At 44.5% G+C, this 21,406-nt stretch overlaps 3 pseudogenes; 2 read left to right on the top strand and 1 right to left on the bottom strand.

Moving 5' to 3' along the window:
* Positions 1–1,784: 1,784 nt before the first annotated feature.
* On the bottom strand, positions 1,785–4,762 carry LOC101151022 (ankyrin repeat domain-containing protein 33B-like; annotated as a pseudogene).
* Positions 4,763–6,846: 2,084 nt separating this feature from the next.
* On the top strand, positions 6,847–9,576 carry LOC129525548 (tripartite motif-containing protein 64-like; annotated as a pseudogene).
* Positions 9,577–13,146: 3,570 nt separating this feature from the next.
* On the top strand, positions 13,147–16,124 carry LOC115936282 (ankyrin repeat domain-containing protein 33B-like; annotated as a pseudogene).
* Positions 16,125–21,406: the final 5,282 nt, after the last annotated feature.

The following is a 21,406-nucleotide window of genomic DNA, read 5'->3' as shown; positions in this document are numbered from 1 at the left end:
GTTTTCCTTCTAACAGTCAGGACCCTCAGCTGCAGGTCTGTTGGAGTTTGCTGGAGGTCCACTCCAGATGCTGTTTGCCTGGGTATCAGCAGCAGAGGCTGCAGAACAGTGAATATTGCTGAACAGCAAATGTTGCTGCCTGATCGTTCCTCTAGAAGCTTCGTCTCAGAGGGGTAAGTGGCCGTGTGAGGTGTCAGTCTGCCCCTACTGGGGGGTGCCTCCTGGTTAGGCTACTCAGGGACCAACTTGAGGAGGCAGTCTGTCCATTCTCAGATCTCAAACTCTGTGCTGGGAGAACCACTACTCTCTTCAAAGCTGTCAGACAGGGACATTTAAGTCTGCAGAGGTTTCTGCTGCCTTTTGTTCAGCTATGCCCTGCCCCCACAGGTGGAGTCTACAGAGGCAGGCAGGCCTCCTTGAGCTGCAGTGGGCTCCACCCAGTTTAAGCTTCCAGGCCGCTTTGTTTACATACTCAAGCCTCAGAAATGGCAGGTGCCCCTCCCCCAGCCTCACTGCTGCCTTGCAGTTTGATCTCAGACTGCTGTGCTAGCAATGAGTGACGCTCTGTTGGCGTGGGACCCTCTGAACCAGACGCAGGATATAATCTCCTGGTGTGCCGTTTGCTAAGACCATTGGAAAAGCGCAGTATTAGGGTGGGAGTGACCCGATTTTCCAGGTGCCATCTTTCACAGCTTCCCTTGGCTAGGAAAGGGAATTCCCTGACCCCTCGAACTTCTTGGATGAGGCGATGCCTCATCCTCCTTCAGCTCATGCTGGGTGGGCTGCACCCACTGTCCTGCACCCACTGTCTGACAAGCCCCAGTGAGATGAATCCAGTACCTCTGTTGGAAATGTAGTAATCACCCATCTTCTGCATCACTCATGCTGGGAGCTGTAGACTGGAGCTGTTCCTATTCGGCCACCTTGGAACCCAAGTTTGATTTTTAAATGATTTTTAACTTCCCATGGCGGAAACAGGAAGGAATGCCTGGCAACCCAACAAGGGTCAGATGCCACATCAACCCGAGCAGAAGCTGCCTAACCCTGGCTATTCCAACGACAATTAGGCGTTCTTGGGAAGGTGGAGCCCTTTGTGGGAGCTCCACAAAGTGACCACTTAAAGGTGACCGAGGCCTCTCAAAATCCCTGTGTTAGAGCTGCAGCTCTCCATGTGGGCTGCAGTGCAGTCACCAATGGAGCTTTAGGACAGGCCCAGAGCTCATCTCCCTGGACCAGTGCCTTGAGAATTTTCGCAGCAGGGATAGCCAGCTTGGAGAAGTGTGCCTGGGAGACCATGTGGCACTGCCTGGCTGGGTCCTCAGCTGACAGAGGTGAGGGTAGGGCTCATGGTGACTTGGTAATGCTGTGAATTAGGTACGTGTAGCAGGAAGGTGCCACAATGCCAAGGCCCCATGTTTTGGAAATTCCATGAGGTCCACGTGAGGTTGAACTAAACACCAAGTGCAGTCCTCAAAGGAAAAATAAAATAAATACCCACATAAGGGACTCTTTGGAACTGAGTCTGGAAGAGAGGGCTGCCTGGTCCACTCCAGGAGAATTTGCCTAAAACAAGTTTGCTTCCCACTGCATTCTCTTTGCTTGTTGTAAACATCACCTCCTCCCCATTCCTTTATTTTGCATCATTCTGGGCTCCTTACTCTTGTTGCATCCTTTATTACATTTTAAGGATGCCTGGATTTGATTTACTTGAGTGCATATATGGCTTAATTTTGTATTTCTGTTAATCGTTTATTATATTCCCCCATTTTATCAAATGACACGTTTGTCTCATATCTTTTTTTAATATGTTAAAGATTTTGTATCCAGTTTATCTAAAACTCCTTGCTTAAAATGAGTTTAATTCTAGCAATACATACATGCTTATCTTTGCATTGTTTTATAATTTGACGATAAAAGTTTTTCCCCAATATATGACTGTATGGATAACACTTTTAAAAAAGATACAATAAAATCTGATCTCTCTGTCTCACTTGATCATGTGGCTGAACGAGTCAATCCCTCCAACAAATAGAAATATCCAGCATCACTTAATCTAATTAATAAAAACATCCAGTGTGCACGTGCACCCATGATGAGAAGAAAAGACAAAGCAAACAGTCCAAAAGGAGAGAATCCCATGATTTCTGTGTAAACTCCTACAGATATCATAAATATTTATTGCTAAGAACAGTATTTTAAATAAAAGGTCTTCAGGCAATTGTATTAAAACTGCCTTGGATACAAGGGGTCCTGTAACTTGTAAAAATTGGCAAATTGGATAACGATTAAAAATACAAAATTACACAGAAAATACCCTTTAATAAATTGATTTTTTAAAATTGAGACAGAGTTTGGCTCTCGTTGCCCAGGCCGGAGTGCAACGGTGCGATCTTGGCTGCCTGCCGCCTCTGCCTCCAGGGTTCAAGCGATTCTCCTGCCTCAGCCTCCCGAGTAGTTGTGCCACCATGCTCGGCCGATTTTGTATTTTTAGTAGAGACGGGGTTTCTCCATGTTGGTCACGCTAGTCTCAAACTCCCAACCTCAGGAGATCCGCCTGCCTTGGCCTCCCAAAGTGCTGGGATTACAGGCATGAGCCACCGCGCCCGGCCTAATAAATTGATCTTTAAAAACATCTTAACGGAGGTTCTCTAAAGGGAGCCTTTTAGGCAACATGCCCGCTAGGTGTACTGATTGCTAGGGTGGCTGGTGTCAGGCGAATCGATGTGGCTCCCCCAGCCCCTTCCTGGGAGCATCCTAGAGAGACAGCGCGGAAATACACGCGGCCCGGTGGTCCCGGGAGCTGCCACGGTGCCCAGCCCCGCGGCCTTGCCCTGCCCTCAAACCCCGTGTCAAGCACCCGCGGACTCTCACGTCCTCTTCTTCCAGGGCAGCGGGCGCTTCTCCTGCACCTTGGCCTGGCGCTTCTTCTCGGCCTCCTCCGCCTCGGGTTTCTCCTCCTTGGCCACCTTGTTATGCCACTTGGGTATCCGCAGGTGGCCGCTGTCCTTGGTGCTGCCCTTCCGCGCTGGCCTCTTGGGCTGGAAGGTGGGCGCGGGTGCCTTGCTGAGGCGGACCCAGGGCACCACCATGCCTGGCCACAAGCTGCTCCGCCGCAGGCGCTGCAGGGGCAGGAGGCTGGCCTTCCGCGGGGAGGGGTCGGCAGAGCCCCAGGACCCCGGCAGCGGGGCAGGTGGGAGGCCGGCTCTTGGGGATTCCTCACGGGAGCCCGCCGCCTCTAGGCCAGGCCGCTTGTGCTGCTCTGCGCCCTCCGTTTCGCCCGCCACCTGCGCCTGCCGCCCCCACCGACCCCACGCCGCGCCGCCAGAATTTCCTGAGTCGCCAGGATTTCCTGCACCGCCAGCCGCCTCTTCCCCACGCACAGGGTCCTCTCGGGGCACACGGTCTGGCACGCGAAGGCCACGGCGGGGCTGTTAGAGGCTCGTGGTCATCCTGACTATGTGGTCCAGGGCGCCCCGGTCCTCTGGGCCACGCACGGCGCCCGGCGTCAGCGCGGACAGCTCGCGGTGCCTGACCCTCCGCAGGCAGTTTTTGGAGCCCTCGGGCTTCTGCGCCCTCTCGTGGAGCGGAGGCAGCTCAAGCTGGTACTTTTCCCCCAACCGCTCCTGGCAGGGGCGCTCCAGGAGCCTCTGCATGAGGCGGACGTGTAAGTGGCCACTCCTCTGGCGACATCCCACGGCAGGGACCCTCGTGTGGACACCCGCCCCTACTAGCTCAGGGCTCCGATGTGATCGGTTCGACCCTGCATGGCGGCTTTCAACCCAAACGCATCCCTCCTTCAAGGTCAAGACCCAGGACATAGTTCAACAAGTAGTTGGTGATGATAGCGTGCCCTGACTGGGCCAGAACAGCCTCTTTAGTAAAACAACGCAGGGAAGTCATGAAACAGATGCTCAGCTCCTTTCTTCATTTTCACTTTAATTCCGTGATGCCTCTGTGTCCGTCTGACGACATCTCTCCTGGGGTCTGGGACTCTGCTGGTCTTCAATGCCTACTGAGAAGGGTTCCTGGCCATTATCAGGCATGAAAACCTCAAAGCCCTCTGTCCTCAACGTGGGATCCCTGGGCCAGCGGCATCAGCCTCACCAGGAAACCTGTTCTTCTGCTCATTCTCGGGCCCCACCCCAGGCCTATTCAAAGAAAGACTCCAGGGGCAGGGCCTGGCAGCCTGTTTCCACCAGATCTGTGTTAGAGCTCAAATGAACCAGCCCAGGTGATGCTGACGCAGGAAGCGCAAGGCTGAGAGCCAGTGTCTAAGGCAACAGTGCCCATGGGGCCAGGGGCAGTTCCTGCCTGTGCAGCTATGATTAGGGCTGCGTTCCCCTCCCTGTCCTGCCAGTTGACATCAATGTGGGGGTACTCAGCTAAGGCCACCACGGTATATCCACAAAGTCGTGGTATCAGGCGACATTAAGGCCGGTCCAGCCATTGTGGTCAGTCTCCTGCGCCTTCTTAAAGCTCACCCCACACCGCACCAGCGTCCGCAGCTGCCCCACGCCTCCAGGACGCCCTCCTCCGGTACGCTCTCCACGCCCTCGACGCCGTGCTCCTCCTCGTCCTGGAAAGGGTACAAAGAGTTGTCAGAGGCGACGCTGCGAGTGTCGGGCAGACTGGAGAAGTCCTGGAACTCTTTGAATTCAGTGCGGTCCTCCTCGACCTGTGCGCCTAGGAGTGGGGATGGCGGTGGCGGGATCATGCAGCGCGCCCCGCCACCCTGCGGCCGAGTCCCAGCCAGCAGCACCATGCCGGAGGCGTGGGCGGGGGATCGCGGCACCGTCCGGGAAAGCCTAGTGCCCGCCAAGGTCCCTGCTTCTCACTACTGAGATCCCAGAGAAGCCCTAGCTCCCGCCCCAAGCCCGGCGGAAACCTCCCTTCTTTTACATTATTAAGTTTGTTTTTATTTTAATTTTCTTAGGACATTGATAAAATCACTTTCGGATTATTGGGATTAAAAATTAAATAATTTTCAACTTTAGTCTTTTTTAAAATTGTCACTTTATTTTAATGCTTTTATTCTTTTGTAAATTTTAATTATTGTAATTTATATCTTCAATTATTATGGAAGAATTTTAGAAAAGTCTTTTCACATAATAAAGTCTAATTAATGAACTATTATTTATTCTCTCCTCTATCTCAAATACGGACTTTAAACTTTTAGAACACTTTATGTTTTGAGACTCTTGTTACCTATGTGACATTTTAACTATTATTCTTGACTCTTCTAGTGAATTTTTAATGTCATTCAAAGGGTACATCTTTCTATAGTGAGAATTAAACATAGTTCTCAAAAATATTCTCAGATATTTAGAATTTCATCTTCCACTGGCTTGTTAAGTATGTTCTCCTTCCCTTCTAATGCATATTTTTCCCCCAAGTCCTCGTGTTATACTCCTTTTTCACCCTCCATTCAAGAGGTGATTTTATTTATTTATTTATGTATTTATGTATTTATTTATTTATTCACTGAGGCAGAGTCTCACTCAGTCTGTCACCGAGGCTAGAGTGCAGTGGCATGATCTCCATTCATTGCTATCTTTGCCTCCTTGGTTCAAGTGATTATCCTGCCTCAGCCTCCATAAAAAAAATCTGTAACCAGGCTATTGATAAATAACTTCTTTTAGGGATAAAAAACTCAGAAAGTTCAAGATTTCTGGATTAATGATTGACAATGTTCTTAGTGGTCTCTCTGATTTATTTCAATTGTAAGTAATTCTTGGTGATATTCTAACATAAATTCTGACAGGTGAAGAGAATAAATGAATTAAGTATCTCTAGGAGAATCAATACAATAAGATTATCTTGGTCAAATGGTTGAGAAAACATGGTAAATAGACACAAAAACTTCTTCATCTTCCAAAATCAGAGTCAAATACTAAATGATCATAAAGTAGCTAATACTGTCTTTCTGCAAAGTGAATCTGAGCTAAATTAAAAGAATGTCAGGAATAAATTTTTCCTTGAAAACTAGGAACAAATAATGTAATTAAATTATGAGGCATTGACTGCTGCATAGAGTTCTAGCATCAACAGAAAAGCTCACAAAACATAGGAGAAAATCAAAAAAAAGGAGTGCTGGGTTGGAGCCCTAAGGTGAGTAATTTTATCATCTCAGATCGCTTGGAAAAAAGCAGCGAGTCCAAAAGAAGCCGGTGATAAGCTTTCTCTCTGCTAACCCCTAATGTTCTGCATGAAATATGTGGAGGCAGAAGAGAGACAGTTTATTATAGTCTACATGGTATAGAGTGAAGGAATAAGAGAACGTTTCTGATAAGTGTTTTCAAAATTTGGAGAATCATTCCTATCTAAATCATTCATTTAAGGGACTAAAATACAAGCATTTTAGTATTGAGACAACATTTCACTAAGATTGGGTGTGAGGAAGACGATAGAAATAGAAGAGTATATAGAGTAAAAATATGGTAAAAGTAAAAAAAATGCATAATATGGTGTATGGCTAAATGTTTTTTAACATGTAGGCGAAGCAGACATGGAAAAATCCTAAAAGAGAGATTAATAGAGGAAACAATTGACCCAGTAAGAACTGTGAAGAAGCATCACAGTGACGGAAACCAGGAGTCTTTATATAGGTTTGATTTAAAAAGGGAGAGAGAATAGGAACATTGAAAAAGATGGACAGAAGAAGATAACAAATATTCAAGACTCTTTGCAAGAGTGAGGCAGAAAGTTTATAAATTGCTTTATTACATGCTGCATATAATTATTTGAAGTTTTCTATTGAGAGTGAGAATATGTAATCCTTTTAACCAAACATCTCTGCAGGACTATGTGTCATTAAGGAAGAGGATAATCACTATTCGGTATCAAAAGATGCATCTATTTCTCAATGAGGAGGAGCAACTGCATCTGCAGGCACTGGAAAGAGAAGCAAAAGAGCTTTTCCAACAACTACAAGACAGTCAAGTGGGAATGACCCAACAATTAGAAAGGATGAAAGACATGTACAGAGAGCTGTGGGAGACATGCCACATGCCTGACATGGAGCTGCTCCAGGTGAGGAGGGAGGGTCCATCCTCAGAGACAGGAAGCCTTTGCTGAACAATGCTGCCAGGACATGCAAATATCACCTGCATATGTCACTGCTCTAAGCTAAGTGACACATGCTGTCTGACTTCCACCATTACATTTTTCCAGTCATTTATTACTGCATACTTTAGTAATCTTTGGGAAATTTTTGCCAATTTAGTAGATAACATATAACAAAGTTCTCTTCAATATAATTTGGAGTACTATCCACAAGAGAGATCATCTAAGATCATTAGAACCCTAGGCCAGGGGAAGGTTAGTAATATCCATGTATATGCCCTAGTTCCTCCTCACTCTCTAATGTCCCACACAGCAGTGATTTGCTGAAGACATTGAGGGGTTTCCCCTTGCCTGGGCAAGGTTTGTCAAAGCTGCTCATCAATGTCCATTTACTCTGTTTCTCATATGGTTCTCTGTTTTAATAGTTGTCATGTGTGGTCAGACCTTTCCTTGGAAATAAGGTTAGGAAATTAATGACACTGGAAATCTAGATACCTTTGCTTTACTCCACCGTCTCTTGCTGAGCTCCTTTCTTCTTAATGCCCACTGATGAAGCTTTTCATTGTTTAGTTGAGGTTCTGTTATTAACATAGCCTTGAATGATTCCTTAGAGGGAAATAAAAAGATATACATTATTAAAACACTAAAACAGAAAGAAACAAGAGTATGATAAAAGATGCAGAAGGAAAAATCTCTCATAATTAACATTATATATATATTTTTTGCAGGATGTGGGAAATGTATCGGCAAAGCGAGTTTACACTAAAAAAAATGTTATTTCTGAAAAATTTGTTCTCTTGTGAATGAAGGGGATGTATACATTTTGAGGTACTGACATCATTCTCAGTGGCTATTTCCGATTTTGTTTCAAAAGAGGGCCTGAGGTCTTCTTCTCTTTGGTCTGGAAAGTTTCCATCTTACAATTTGTATGAATTAAAATATACATAGAAACAATTTGCCATTCGGAAGTTTGTTTTCCCAATCCATCCATCCTGACCAACCATCCCCCACAGATCTTAATACAAAATTACTCTGAGGAATCATAGAGGTGTCTTCTACTCTAGGGGGTGGGAGGTTAAAAAAAAAAAAAAGAGAGAGGGAGGGGAGATATTCCCTAAGGATGGGCTGAGGAGGGATGTTTTGCTCCTAAAAGCATCAATGACCCGGGCCTGTTCCATCACCATACACCCAGTTCTAGGAAAGACCTCAGGAAAATGGTTGCCTCGGGCCCCTCAGCAGCAGGGTTCTCAGGCTGGAATTAGACTCCTTTGTTTTGCACAAAAGATTAAAGTCTTTTGTCCCAGTGAGCATTCTCTGTTAGACACTGACTAGCATTAGTGATAACTGCAGGCTGAGGTCCCAAAGGTTTTGTCTGAGTTTTCTGCTCTCTGAAATATTTCCAGAATTTCTGCATACCCTCAAGGGGTGTGATGGGCAGAGGGAGGCAATGACTTTTAATGACTTTAGAAGTTGTATAATGTCTGAGAATAACATATCTGGGGAAACTGGGTTTTTATGCAAGTAAAATTTAGAAAAAGTAACATCCTTATTGCCCCTAGAGTGTGGAATAAAATGTCTTTACATGTGTTAATTTCTACCAAATTTTTGATATTTGAGACTATAGCAGGCATAACTTACATTCCAATAAATACTCACATCACAGCAAAGTGATGTCTACGTGTTGATGATCTTAAAGACAAATAATACAAGAAGATTTTTCTATTGAAGAAAAAAACATTTTAGATATGTTCTGAAACAAACTGTGCAGAGATAGACATTAAATCATTACTTTGCCCAGTGATATGGTCACATTTTTTCTCTATTATTAAAAGAATAATACATAATTGTATATGCTGTAGAGGTGTAATAACATTTCATCTTCATGGATGCATGGAGCTGAACTATCTTGGCTTCCTTTTTTCTGTATTTTCTTGGAAGAAGAGCAAATGAAGTGAATAATTGGGCCTCAGAGCCTCTGTCCCTCATAACACTCACTAATATAATATTTTTTTCCTTGTCAGTGGATAATGCTCTGAGTACGGAAAAGACTCCTTGCTATACAAGCCTTTCTGAGGATGTGAGATATGTGATATTTGGAGATGACCATCTCAGTGCTCCCACGGATCCCCAGGGAGTGGACAGCTTTGCTGTGTGTGGAGCGCAAGCATTCACCTCCGGCAAGCATTACTGGGAGGTGGATGTGACCCTCTCCTCCAACTGGATTCTGGGAGTCTGTCAAGATTCCAGAACAGCAGATGCCAATATCGTTATTGATTCTGATGAAAGATTTTTTTTAATTTCCTCAAAGAGGAGCAATCACTATAGTCTCTCCACCAACTCTCCACCTTTAATTCAGTATGTGCAAAGGCCTCTGGGTCGGGTTGGGGTGTTTCTGGATTATGATAATGGATCTGTGAGTTTTTTTGATGTTTCAAAGGTTCTCTTATCTATGGTTTTCCTCATTCCTCCTTCTCGTCCCCTCTGAGGCCTTTCTTTTGCTTTGGTTGTACATGAAAAGTTGGTTTCATGATGATTTATTGTGACCTCCCATATATGAGGCAAATAGTGTCCTAAGACCCTATGTGTGAGAGCCTGTGAGCTCACTGTAACTTCATGGAATGTAATTACTTTATGGTTATAAATGGGATAACCACCTTGAATGTATACATTCATTAATTAAGTTATTTTAATTAATAAATTATTGTGGAATCTTTACTAGAACATCAATAATGGCTTTTTTTGTACAAGTTTTGTTGAGATTCATTCACTTACTGTGAAAGTCATGTTCTAATGTATTTAATTCAGAGATTGTTAGTATATCACATTTGAGCAGCCATCAGAGCTCTCTACTGCCTGTGCGCTTTTATCACTTCCAGAAGAATCCCAATACACATTAACATTAATTCTCCTTTCACCCTCCCCCATTCCTTCAGAACACTTAATCTACTTTTTATGTTTTTGCATTCAGGTAAATAAAATCATACAATATAAGTTCTTTTTTTAATCTGATTTATTTTTCAGAGAGTATGTTTTCATTTTGTGCACACTGTAAACCATTTGTCTTACTTGTATATTTGAACCAGGCTGGGGTAGAAAAATGAACTGGTGGATATCTTATCTTACAAAGAATAAAGAAGTGTGCTTATTTTCTTTCTAAGTCTGACCAAGTTAAGTTGACCTCACAGACTTTATTATTTCTCAACATCCTAGTTATTAATAGCATTTCAGCTCATACAAAAGTTTTTCAGTGCTGGGTTGCTCTGCTATTACATCTTCTCAAGTATATTATATCAGATTATAACATTCAGAAAACTCTTATACTTATTACTACCAGATTGAAAAGTCCAAGGGGGCAATGGCAGTATTTGTCTTCTTTGCTAATATATTACCATTATCAAATGCGATTTTTAGAACAGATTATACAATAAATAAGATGAATAAATGGATTAAGTAGAGGAGTTAGTATGTATAAATATTATTCTAGCATTGAGAAACTTTTCCAAAATGTACATAACAAAATAGGATAGAACATACTAATGAATATCTATCAAAAGATAAGAAATAAATTGATTTTCAGATTGGTATCAAAGATAATACTATCATGTTAGGGTTTAAAATAATTGTAGCATAATTTTTATAGGGTTGATTTCAATTGTCTTAGGTTTTTTAATATAAACCTTTGAAAGATGAAGGTTCCTATATAAGATGATGGGGTAGAGGAGCAGGACTTAGAATAGTGGAGACGGGCCTTAAACTGACATATAAATTTAATTACTTACTAAGCATAAAGTGGTATAAACCTTCTTATGCAGTAGAAAGAACAAAATTAGTTTACACTTTAAATAAGAATCCAGATGATAGAGAATGGAAAATTCTATAATAGAATGTAATAGCTACATCTCCTAGGGCACCGGCTTATCTGCTCTAACAAAGACCACAAATTTGAAATGATTCAGAAGGTGCATTTCTCTCACATGTTTGTACCAATATAGGAGTTGGTCAAGAAGAAAACTGATATCTTCAACAAGTGAATTTTACCTCTGTGTGCAGGAAACTCCCATTTATTGCCATGTCCCATGCAGCAGGAAAGCCGGAAGAAAAGTAGGAGGGACAAGAGTATTTGGCTTTAAGGAAAGCACCTGGTGTTTTTCACAATGCATTTATTCCCATCCTATAGGTTCAAAATTAGGCAGATGGCACACCAAGTTGTAAGATATATCTGGGAATGCTGTTTACACTCAAAATCATATTTATTCTTATCATTTGATTCAGAAAACAAATTAAATGACTGGCACAACTGAAAATAACCCAAGAGATTTGTTCAATGAAACAAAGCTGAACCTCAACCAAATAGATAAGCTGCTGCCTAAGGTTAGCACCATTTCTTAGTATTCAAGAGTGAGTAAACCCTGCTTTTTACCACTGTCAAGGTGTCCAGTGTTGTCCTTTTTAGAGCCTGGCTAGCTGAGGGTTATGTGGCAAGAAACATCTTATTTGTATTTTAGTCCCTTAAATGAATGATTTGGATAGGAATGATTCTCCAAATTTTGAAAACACTTATCAGAAACGTTCTCTTATTCCTTCACTCTATACCATGTAGACTATAATAAACTGTCTCTCTTCTGCCTCCACATATTTCATGCAGAACATTAGGGGTTAGCAGAGAGAAAGCTTATCACCGGCTTCTTTTGGACTCGCTGCTTTTTTCCAAGCGATCTGAGATGATAAAATTACTCACCTTAGGGCTCCAACCCAGCACTCCTTTTTTTTGATTTTCTCCTATGTTTTGTGAGCTTTTCTGTTGATGCTAGAACTCTATGCAGCAGTCAATGCCTCATAATTTAATTACATTATTTGTTCCTAGTTTTCAAGGAAAAATTTATTCCTGACATTCTTTTAATTTAGCTCAGATTCACTTTGCAGAAAGACAGTATTAGCTACTTTATGATCATTTAGTATTTGACTCTGATTTTGGAAGATGAAGAAGTTTTTGTGTCTATTTACCATGTTTTCTCAACCATTTGACCAAGATAATCTTATTGTATTGATTCTCCTAGAGATACTTAATTCATTTATTCTCTTCACCTGTCAGAATTTATGTTAGAATATCACCAAGAATTACTTACAATTGAAATAAATCAGAGAGACCACTAAGAACATTGTCAATCATTAATCCAGAAATCTTGAACTTTCTGAGTTTTTTATCCCTAAAAGAAGTTATTTATCAATAGCCTGGTTACAGATTTTTTTTATGGAGGCTGAGGCAGGATAATCACTTGAACCAAGGAGGCAAAGATAGCAATGAATGGAGATCATGCCACTGCACTCTAGCCTCGGTGACAGACTGAGTGAGACTCTGCCTCAGTGAATAAATAAATAAATACATAAATACATAAATAAATAAATAAAATCACCTCTTGAATGGAGGGTGAAAAAGGAGTATAACACGAGGACTTGGGGGAAAAATATGCATTAGAAGGGAAGGAGAACATACTTAACAAGCCAGTGGAAGATGAAATTCTAAATATCTGAGAATATTTTTGAGAACTATGTTTAATTCTCACTATAGAAAGATGTACCCTTTGAATGACATTAAAAATTCACTAGAAGAGTCAAGAATAATAGTTAAAATGTCACATAGGTAACAAGAGTCTCAAAACATAAAGTGTTCTAAAAGTTTAAAGTCCGTATTTGAGATAGAGGAGAGAATAAATAATAGTTCATTAATTAGACTTTATTATGTGAAAAGACTTTTCTAAAATTCTTCCATAATAATTGAAGATATAAATTACAATAATTAAAATTTACAAAAGAATAAAAGCATTAAAATAAAGTGACAATTTTAAAAAAGACTAAAGTTGAAAATTATTTAATTTTTAATCCCAATAATCCGAAAGTGATTTTATCAATGTCCTAAGAAAATTAAAATAAAAACAAACTTAATAATGTAAAAGAAGGGAGGTTTCCGCCGGGCTTGGGGCGGGAGCTAGGGCTTCTCTGGGATCTCAGTAGTGAGAAGCAGGGACCTTGGCGGGCACTAGGCTTTCCCGGACGGTGCCGCGATCCCCCGCCCACGCCTCCGGCATGGTGCTGCTGGCTGGGACTCGGCCGCAGGGTGGCGGGGCGCGCTGCATGATCCCGCCACCGCCATCCCCACTCCTAGGCGCACAGGTCGAGGAGGACCGCACTGAATTCAAAGAGTTCCAGGACTTCTCCAGTCTGCCCGACACTCGCAGCGTCGCCTCTGACAACTCTTTGTACCCTTTCCAGGACGAGGAGGAGCACGGCGTCGAGGGCGTGGAGAGCGTACCGGAGGAGGGCGTCCTGGAGGCGTGGGGCAGCTGCGGACGCTGGTGCGGTGTGGGGTGAGCTTTAAGAAGGCGCAGGAGACTGACCACAATGGCTGGACCGGCCTTAATGTCGCCTGATACCACGACTTTGTGGATATACCGTGGTGGCCTTAGCTGAGTACCCCCACATTGATGTCAACTGGCAGGACAGGGAGGGGAACGCAGCCCTAATCATAGCTGCACAGGCAGGAACTGCCCCTGGCCCCATGGGCACTGTTGCCTTAGACACTGGCTCTCAGCCTTGCGCTTCCTGCGTCAGCATCACCTGGGCTGGTTCATTTGAGCTCTAACACAGATCTGGTGGAAACAGGCTGCCAGGCCCTGCCCCTGGAGTCTTTCTTTGAATAGGCCTGGGGTGGGGCCCGAGAATGAGCAGAAGAACAGGTTTCCTGGTGAGGCTGATGCCGCTGGCCCAGGGATCCCACGTTGAGGACAGAGGGCTTTGAGGTTTTCATGCCTGATAATGGCCAGGAACCCTTCTCAGTAGGCATTGAAGACCAGCAGAGTCCCAGACCCCAGGAGAGATGTCGTCAGACGGACACAGAGGCATCACGGAATTAAAGTGAAAATGAAGAAAGGAGCTGAGCATCTGTTTCATGACTTCCCTGCGTTGTTTTACTAAAGAGGCTGTTCTGGCCCAGTCAGGGCACGCTATCATCACCAACTACTTGTTGAACTATGTCCTGGGTCTTGACCTTGAAGGAGGGATGCGTTTGGGTTGAAAGCCGCCATGCAGGGTCGAACCGATCACATCGGAGCCCTGAGCTAGTAGGGGCGGGTGTCCACACGAGGGTCCCTGCCGTGGGATGTCGCCAGAGGAGTGGCCACTTACACGTCCGCCTCATGCAGAGGCTCCTGGAGCGCCCCTGCCAGGAGCGGTTGGGGGAAAAGTACCAGCTTGAGCTGCCTCCGCTCCACGAGAGGGCGCAGAAGCCCGAGGGCTCCAAAAACTGCCTGCGGAGGGTCAGGCACCGCGAGCTGTCCGCGCTGACGCCGGGCGCCGTGCGTGGCCCAGAGGACCGGGGCGCCCTGGACCACATAGTCAGGATGACCACGAGCCTCTAACAGCCCCGCCGTGGCCTTCGCGTGCCAGACCGTGTGCCCCGAGAGGACCCTGTGCGTGGGGAAGAGGCGGCTGGCGGTGCAGGAAATCCTGGCGACTCAGGAAATTCTGGCGGCGCGGCGTGGGGTCGGTGGGGGCGGCAGGCGCAGGTGGCGGGCGAAACGGAGGGCGCAGAGCAGCACAAGCGGCCTGGCCTAGAGGCGGCGGGCTCCCGTGAGGAATCCCCAAGAGCCGGCCTCCCACCTGCCCCGCTGCCGGGGTCCTGGGGCTCTGCCGACCCCTCCCCGCGGAAGGCCAGCCTCCTGCCCCTGCAGCGCCTGCGGCGGAGCAGCTTGTGGCCAGGCATGGTGGTGCCCTGGGTCCGCCTCAGCAAGGCACCCGCGCCCACCTTCCAGCCCAAGAGGCCAGCGCGGAAGGGCAGCACCAAGGACAGCGGCCACCTGCGGATACCCAAGTGGCATAACAAGGTGGCCAAGGAGGAGAAACCCGAGGCGGAGGAGGCCGAGAAGAAGCGCCAGGCCAAGGTGCAGGAGAAGCGCCCGCTGCCCTGGAAGAAGAGGACGTGAGAGTCCGCGGGTGCTTGACACGGGGTTTGAGGGCAGGGCAAGGCCGCGGGGCTGGGCACCGTGGCAGCTCCCGGGACCACCGGGCCGCGTGTATTTCCGCGCTGTCTCTCTAGGATGCTCCCAGGAAGGGGCTGGGGGAGCCACATCGATTCGCCTGACACCAGCCACCCTAGCAATCAGTACACCTAGCGGGCATGTTGCCTAAAAGGCTCCCTTTAGAGAACCTCCGTTAAGATGTTTTTAAAGATCAATTTATTAGGCCGGGCGCGGTGGCTCATGCCTGTAATCCCAGCACTTTGGGAGGCCAAGGCAGGCGGATCTCCTGAGGTTGGGAGTTTGAGACTAGCGTGACCAACATGGAGAAACCCCGTCTCTACTAAAAATACAAAATCGGCCGAGCATGGTGGCACAACTACTCGGGAGGCTGAGGCAGGAGAATCGCTTGAACCCTGGAGGCAGAGGCGGCAGGCAGCCAAGATCGCACCGTTGCACTCCGGCCTGGGCAACGAGAGCCAAACTCTGTCTCAATTTTAAAAAATCAATTTATTAAAGGGTATTTTCTGTGTAATTTTGTATTTTTAATCGTTATCCAATTTGCCAATTTTTACAAGTTACAGGACCCCTTGTATCCAAGGCAGTTTTAATACAATTGCCTGAAGACCTTTTATTTAAAATACTGTTCTTAGCAATAAATATTTATGATATCTGTAGGAGTTTACACAGAAATCATGGGATTCTCTCCTTTTGGACTGTTTGCTTTGTCTTTTCTTCTCATCATGGGTGCACGTGCACACTGGATGTTTTTATTAATTAGATTAAGTGATGCTGGATATTTCTATTTGTTGGAGGGATTGACTCGTTCAGCCACATGATCAAGTGAGACAGAGAGATCAGATTTTATTGTATCTTTTTTAAAAGTGTTATCCATACAGTCATATATTGGGGAAAAACTTTTATCGTCAAATTATAAAACAATGCAAAGATAAGCATGTATGTATTGCTAGAATTAAACTCATTTTAAGCAAGGAGTTTTAGATAAACTGGATACAAAATCTTTAACATATTAAAAAAAGATATGAGACAAACGTGTCATTTGATAAAATGGGGGAATATAATAAACGATTAACAGAAATACAAAATTAAGCCATATATGCACTCAAGTAAATCAAATCCAGGCATCCTTAAAATGTAATAAAGGATGCAACAAGAGTAAGGAGCCCAGAATGATGCAAAATAAAGGAATGGGGAGGAGGTGATGTTTACAACAAGCAAAGAGAATGCAGTGGGAAGCAAACTTGTTTTAGGCAAATTCTCCTGGAGTGGACCAGGCAGCCCTCTCTTCCAGACTCAGTTCCAAAGAGTCCCTTATGTGGGTATTTATTTTATTTTTCCTTTGAGGACTGCACTTGGTGTTTAGTTCAACCTCACGTGGACCTCATGGAATTTCCAAAACATGGGGCCTTGGCATTGTGGCACCTTCCTGCTACACGTACCTAATTCACAGCATTACCAAGTCACCATGAGCCCTACCCTCACCTCTGTCAGCTGAGGACCCAGCCAGGCAGTGCCACATGGTCTCCCAGGCACACTTCTCCAAGCTGGCTATCCCTGCTGCGAAAATTCTCAAGGCACTGGTCCAGGGAGATGAGCTCTGGGCCTGTCCTAAAGCTCCATTGGTGACTGCACTGCAGCCCACATGGAGAGCTGCAGCTCTAACACAGGGATTTTGAGAGGCCTCGGTCACCTTTAAGTGGTCACTTTGTGGAGCTCCCACAAAGGGCTCCACCTTCCCAAGAACGCCTAATTGTCGTTGGAATAGCCAGGGTTAGGCAGCTTCTGCTCGGGTTGATGTGGCATCTGACCCTTGTTGGGTTGCCAGGCATTCCTTCCTGTTTCCGCCATGGGAAGTTAAAAATCATTTAAAAATCAAACTTGGGTTCCAAGGTGGCCGAATAGGAACAGCTCCAGTCTACAGCTCCCAGCATGAGTGATGCAGAAGATGGGTGATTACTACATTTCCAACAGAGGTACTGGATTCATCTCACTGGGGCTTGTCAGACAGTGGGTGCAGGACAGTGGGTGCAGCCCACCCAGCATGAGCTGAAGGAGGATGAGGCATCGCCTCATCCAAGAAGTTCGAGGGGTCAGGGAATTCCCTTTCCTAGCCAAGGGAAGCTGTGAAAGATGGCACCTGGAAAATCGGGTCACTCCCACCCTAATACTGCGCTTTTCCAATGGTCTTAGCAAACGGCACACCAGGAGATTATATCCTGCGTCTGGTTCAGAGGGTCCCACGCCAACAGAGCGTCACTCATTGCTAGCACAGCAGTCTGAGATCAAACTGCAAGGCAGCAGTGAGGCTGGGGGAGGGGCACCTGCCATTTCTGAGGCTTGAGTATGTAAACAAAGCGGCCTGGAAGCTTAAACTGGGTGGAGCCCACTGCAGCTCAAGGAGGCCTGCCTGCCTCTGTAGACTCCACCTGTGGGGGCAGGGCATAGCTGAACAAAAGGCAGCAGAAACCTCTGCAGACTTAAATGTCCCTGTCTGACAGCTTTGAAGAGAGTAGTGGTTCTCCCAGCACAGAGTTTGAGATCTGAGAATGGACAGACTGCCTCCTCAAGTTGGTCCCTGAGTAGCCTAACCAGGAGGCACCCCCCAGTAGGGGCAGACTGACACCTCACACGGCCACTTACCCCTCTGAGACGAAGCTTCTAGAGGAACGATCAGGCAGCAACATTTGCTGTTCAGCAATATTCACTGTTCTGCAGCCTCTGCTGCTGATACCCAGGCAAACAGCATCTGGAGTGGACCTCCAGCAAACTCCAACAGACCTGCAGCTGAGGGTCCTGACTGTTAGAAGGAAAACTAACAAACAGAAAGGACATCCACACCAAAACCCCATCTGTACGTCACCAGCATCAAAGCCCAAAGGTAGATAAAACCACAAAGATGGGGAAAAAACAGAGCAGAAAAACTGAAAATTCTAAAAATCAGAGCACCTCTCCCCCTCCAAAGGAATGCAGATCCTCACCAGCAATGGAACAAAGCTGGATGGAGAATGATTTTGACAAGTTGAGAGAAGAAGTCTTCAGACGATCAAACTTCTCCAAGCTAAAGGAGGAAGTTCGAATCCATTGCAAAGAAGCTGAAAACCTTGAAAAAAGATTAGATGAATGGCTAACTAGAATAACCAATGTAGAGAAGTCCTTAAATGACCTGATGGAGGTAAAAACCATGGCAGGAGAACTACGTGATGAATGCACAATCTTCAGTAGCCGATTCGATCAACTGGAAGAAAGGGTATCAGTGATTGAAGAACAAATGAATGAAATGAAGTGAGAAGAGAAGTTTAGAGAGAAAAGAGTAAAAAGAAGTGAACAAAGCCTCCAAGAAATATGGGACAATGTGAAAAGACCAAATCTGTGTCTGATTGGTGATGAAAGTGATGGGGAGTATGGAACCGAGTTGGAAAACACTCTGCAGGATATTATCCAGGAGAACTTCCCCAACCTAGCAAGGCAGGCCAACATTCAAATTCAGGAAATACAGAGAATACCACAAAGATACTCCTCAAGAAGAGCAACTCCCAAACACATAATTGTCAGATTCACCAAAGTTGAAATGAAGGAAAAAATGTTACAGGCAACCAGACAGAAAGGTCAGGTTACCCACAAAGGGAAGCCCATCAGACTAACAGCAGAGCTCTCGGCAGAAACTCTACAAGCCAGAAGTGAGTGGGGGCCAATATTCAACATTCTTAAAGAAAAGAATTTTCAACCCAGAATATCATATCCAGCCAAACTAAGCTTCATAAGTGAAGGAGAAATAAAATCCTGTATAGACAAGCAAATGCTGAGAGATTTTGTCACCACCAGGCCTGCCCTACAAGAGCTCCTAAAGGAAGCACTAAACATGGAAAGGAAGAACCAGTACCAGCCACTGCAAAAACATGCCAAATTGTAAAGACCATCGATGCTAGGAAGAAACTGCATCAACTAATGAGCAAAATAACCAGCTAACATCATAATGACAGGATCAAATTCACACATAACAATATTAACCTTAAATGTAAATGGGCTAAATGCTCCAATTAAAAGACACAGACTGGCAAATTGGATAAAGAGTCAAGACCCATCAGTGTGCTGTATTCAGGAAACCCATCTCACGTGCAGAGACACACATAGGCTCAAAATAAAAGGATGGAGGAAGATCTACCAAGCAAATGGAAAACAAAAAAAGGCAGGGGTTGCAATCCTAGTCTCTGATAAAACAGACTTTAAACCAACAAAGATCAAAAGAGACAAAGAAGGCCATTACATAACGGTAAAGGGATCAATTCAAAAAGAGGAGCTAACTATCTTAAATATATATGCACCCAATACAGGAGCACCCAGATTCATAAAGCAAGTCCTGAGTGACCTACAAAAAGACTTAGACTCCCACACAATAATAATGGGAGACTTTAACACCCCACTGTTAACATTAGACCGATCAATGAGACAGAAAATTAACAAGGATATCCAGGAATTGAACTCAGCTCTGCACCAAGCAGACCTAATAGACATCTACAGAACTCTCCACCCCAAATCAACAGAATATACATTCTTCTCAGCACCACATCACACTTATTCCAAAATTGACCACATAGTTGGAAGTAAAGCACTCCTCAGCAAATGTAAAAGAACAGAAATTGTAACAAACTGTCTCTCAGACCACAGTGCAATCAAACTAGAACTCAGGATTAAGAAACTCACTCAAAACCGCTCAACTACATGGAAACTGAACAACCTGCTCCTGAATGACTACCGGGTACATAACGAAATGAAGGCAGAAATAAAGATGTTCTTTGAAACCAACGAGAACAAAGACACAACATACTGGAATCTCTGGGACACATTTAAAGCAGTGTGTAGAGGGAAATTTATAGCACTAAATGCCCACAAGAGAAAGCAGGAAAGATCTAAAATTGACACCCTAACATCACAACTAAAAGAACTAGAGAAGCAAGAGCAAACACATTCAAAAGCTAGCAGAAGGCAAGAAATAACTACGATCAGAGCAGAACTGAAGGAGATAGAGACACAATGAAACCTTCAAAAAATCAGTGAATCCAGGAGCTGGTTTTCTGAAAAGATCAACAAAATTGATAGACTGCTAGCAAGACTAATAAAGAAGAAAAGAGAGAAGAATCAAATAGATGCAATAAAAAATGATAAAGGGGATATCACCACCGATCCCACAGAAATGCAAACTACCATCAGTGAATACTATAAACACCTCTACGCAAATAAACTAGAAAATCTAGAAGAAATGGATAAATTCCTCGACACTTACACTCTCCCAAGACTAAACCAGGAAGAAGTCGAATCCCTGAATAGACCAATAACAGGCTCTGAAATTAAGGCAATAATTATGAGCCTACAAACCAAATAAAGTCCGGGTCCAGACGGATTCACAGCTGACTTCTACTAGAGGTACAAGGAGGAGCTGGTACCATTCCTTCTGAAACTATTCCAATCAATAGAAAAAGAGGGAATCCTCCGTAACTCATTTTATGAGGCCAGCATCATCCTGATACCAAAGCTAGGCAGAGACACAACAAAAAAGGGAATTTTAGACCAATATCCCTGATGAACATCGATGCAAAAATTCTCAATAAAATACTGACAAACAGAATCCAGCCGCACATCAAAAAGCTTATCCGCCAAGAGCAAGTGGGCTTCATCCCTGGGATCCAAGGCTGGTTCAACATACGCAAATCAATAAATGTAATCCAGCACATAAACAGAACCAAAGACAAAAACCACATGATTATCTCAATAGATGCAGAAAAGGCCTTTGACAAAATTCAACAGCCCTTTATGCTAAAACCTCTCAATAAATTGGGTATTGATAGGACGTATCTCAAAACAATAAGAGCTATTTATGACAATCCCACAGCCAATAAATATCATGCTGAGTGGGCAAAAACTGGAAGCATGCCCTTAGAAAACTGGTGCAAGACAGGGATGCTCTTTCTCACCGCTCCTATCCAACACAGTATTGGAAGTTCTGGCCAGGGCAATCAGGCAAGAGAAAGAAATAAAGGGTATTCAATTAGGAAAAGAGGAAGTCAAATTGTCCCTGTTTGCAGATGACACGATTGTATGTTTAGAAAACCCCACCGTCTCAGCCCAAAATCTCCTTAAGCTGATAAGCAACTTCAGCAAAGTCACAGGGTACAAAATCAATGTGCAAAAATCACAAGCATTCTTATACACCAGTAACAGAGAAACAGAGAGCCAAATCATGAGTGAACTTCCATTCACAATTGCTTCAAAGAGAATAAAATACCTAGGAATCCAACTTAAAGAGACGTGAAGGA

Source organism: Gorilla gorilla, chromosome 9, assembly GCF_029281585.2.
Source record: "Gorilla gorilla gorilla isolate KB3781 chromosome 9, NHGRI_mGorGor1-v2.1_pri, whole genome shotgun sequence".
In the NCBI taxonomy this organism is placed as follows: Eukaryota; Metazoa; Chordata; class Mammalia; order Primates; family Hominidae; genus Gorilla; species Gorilla gorilla.
This window is presented reverse-complemented; position numbering and strand designations above follow the sequence as displayed.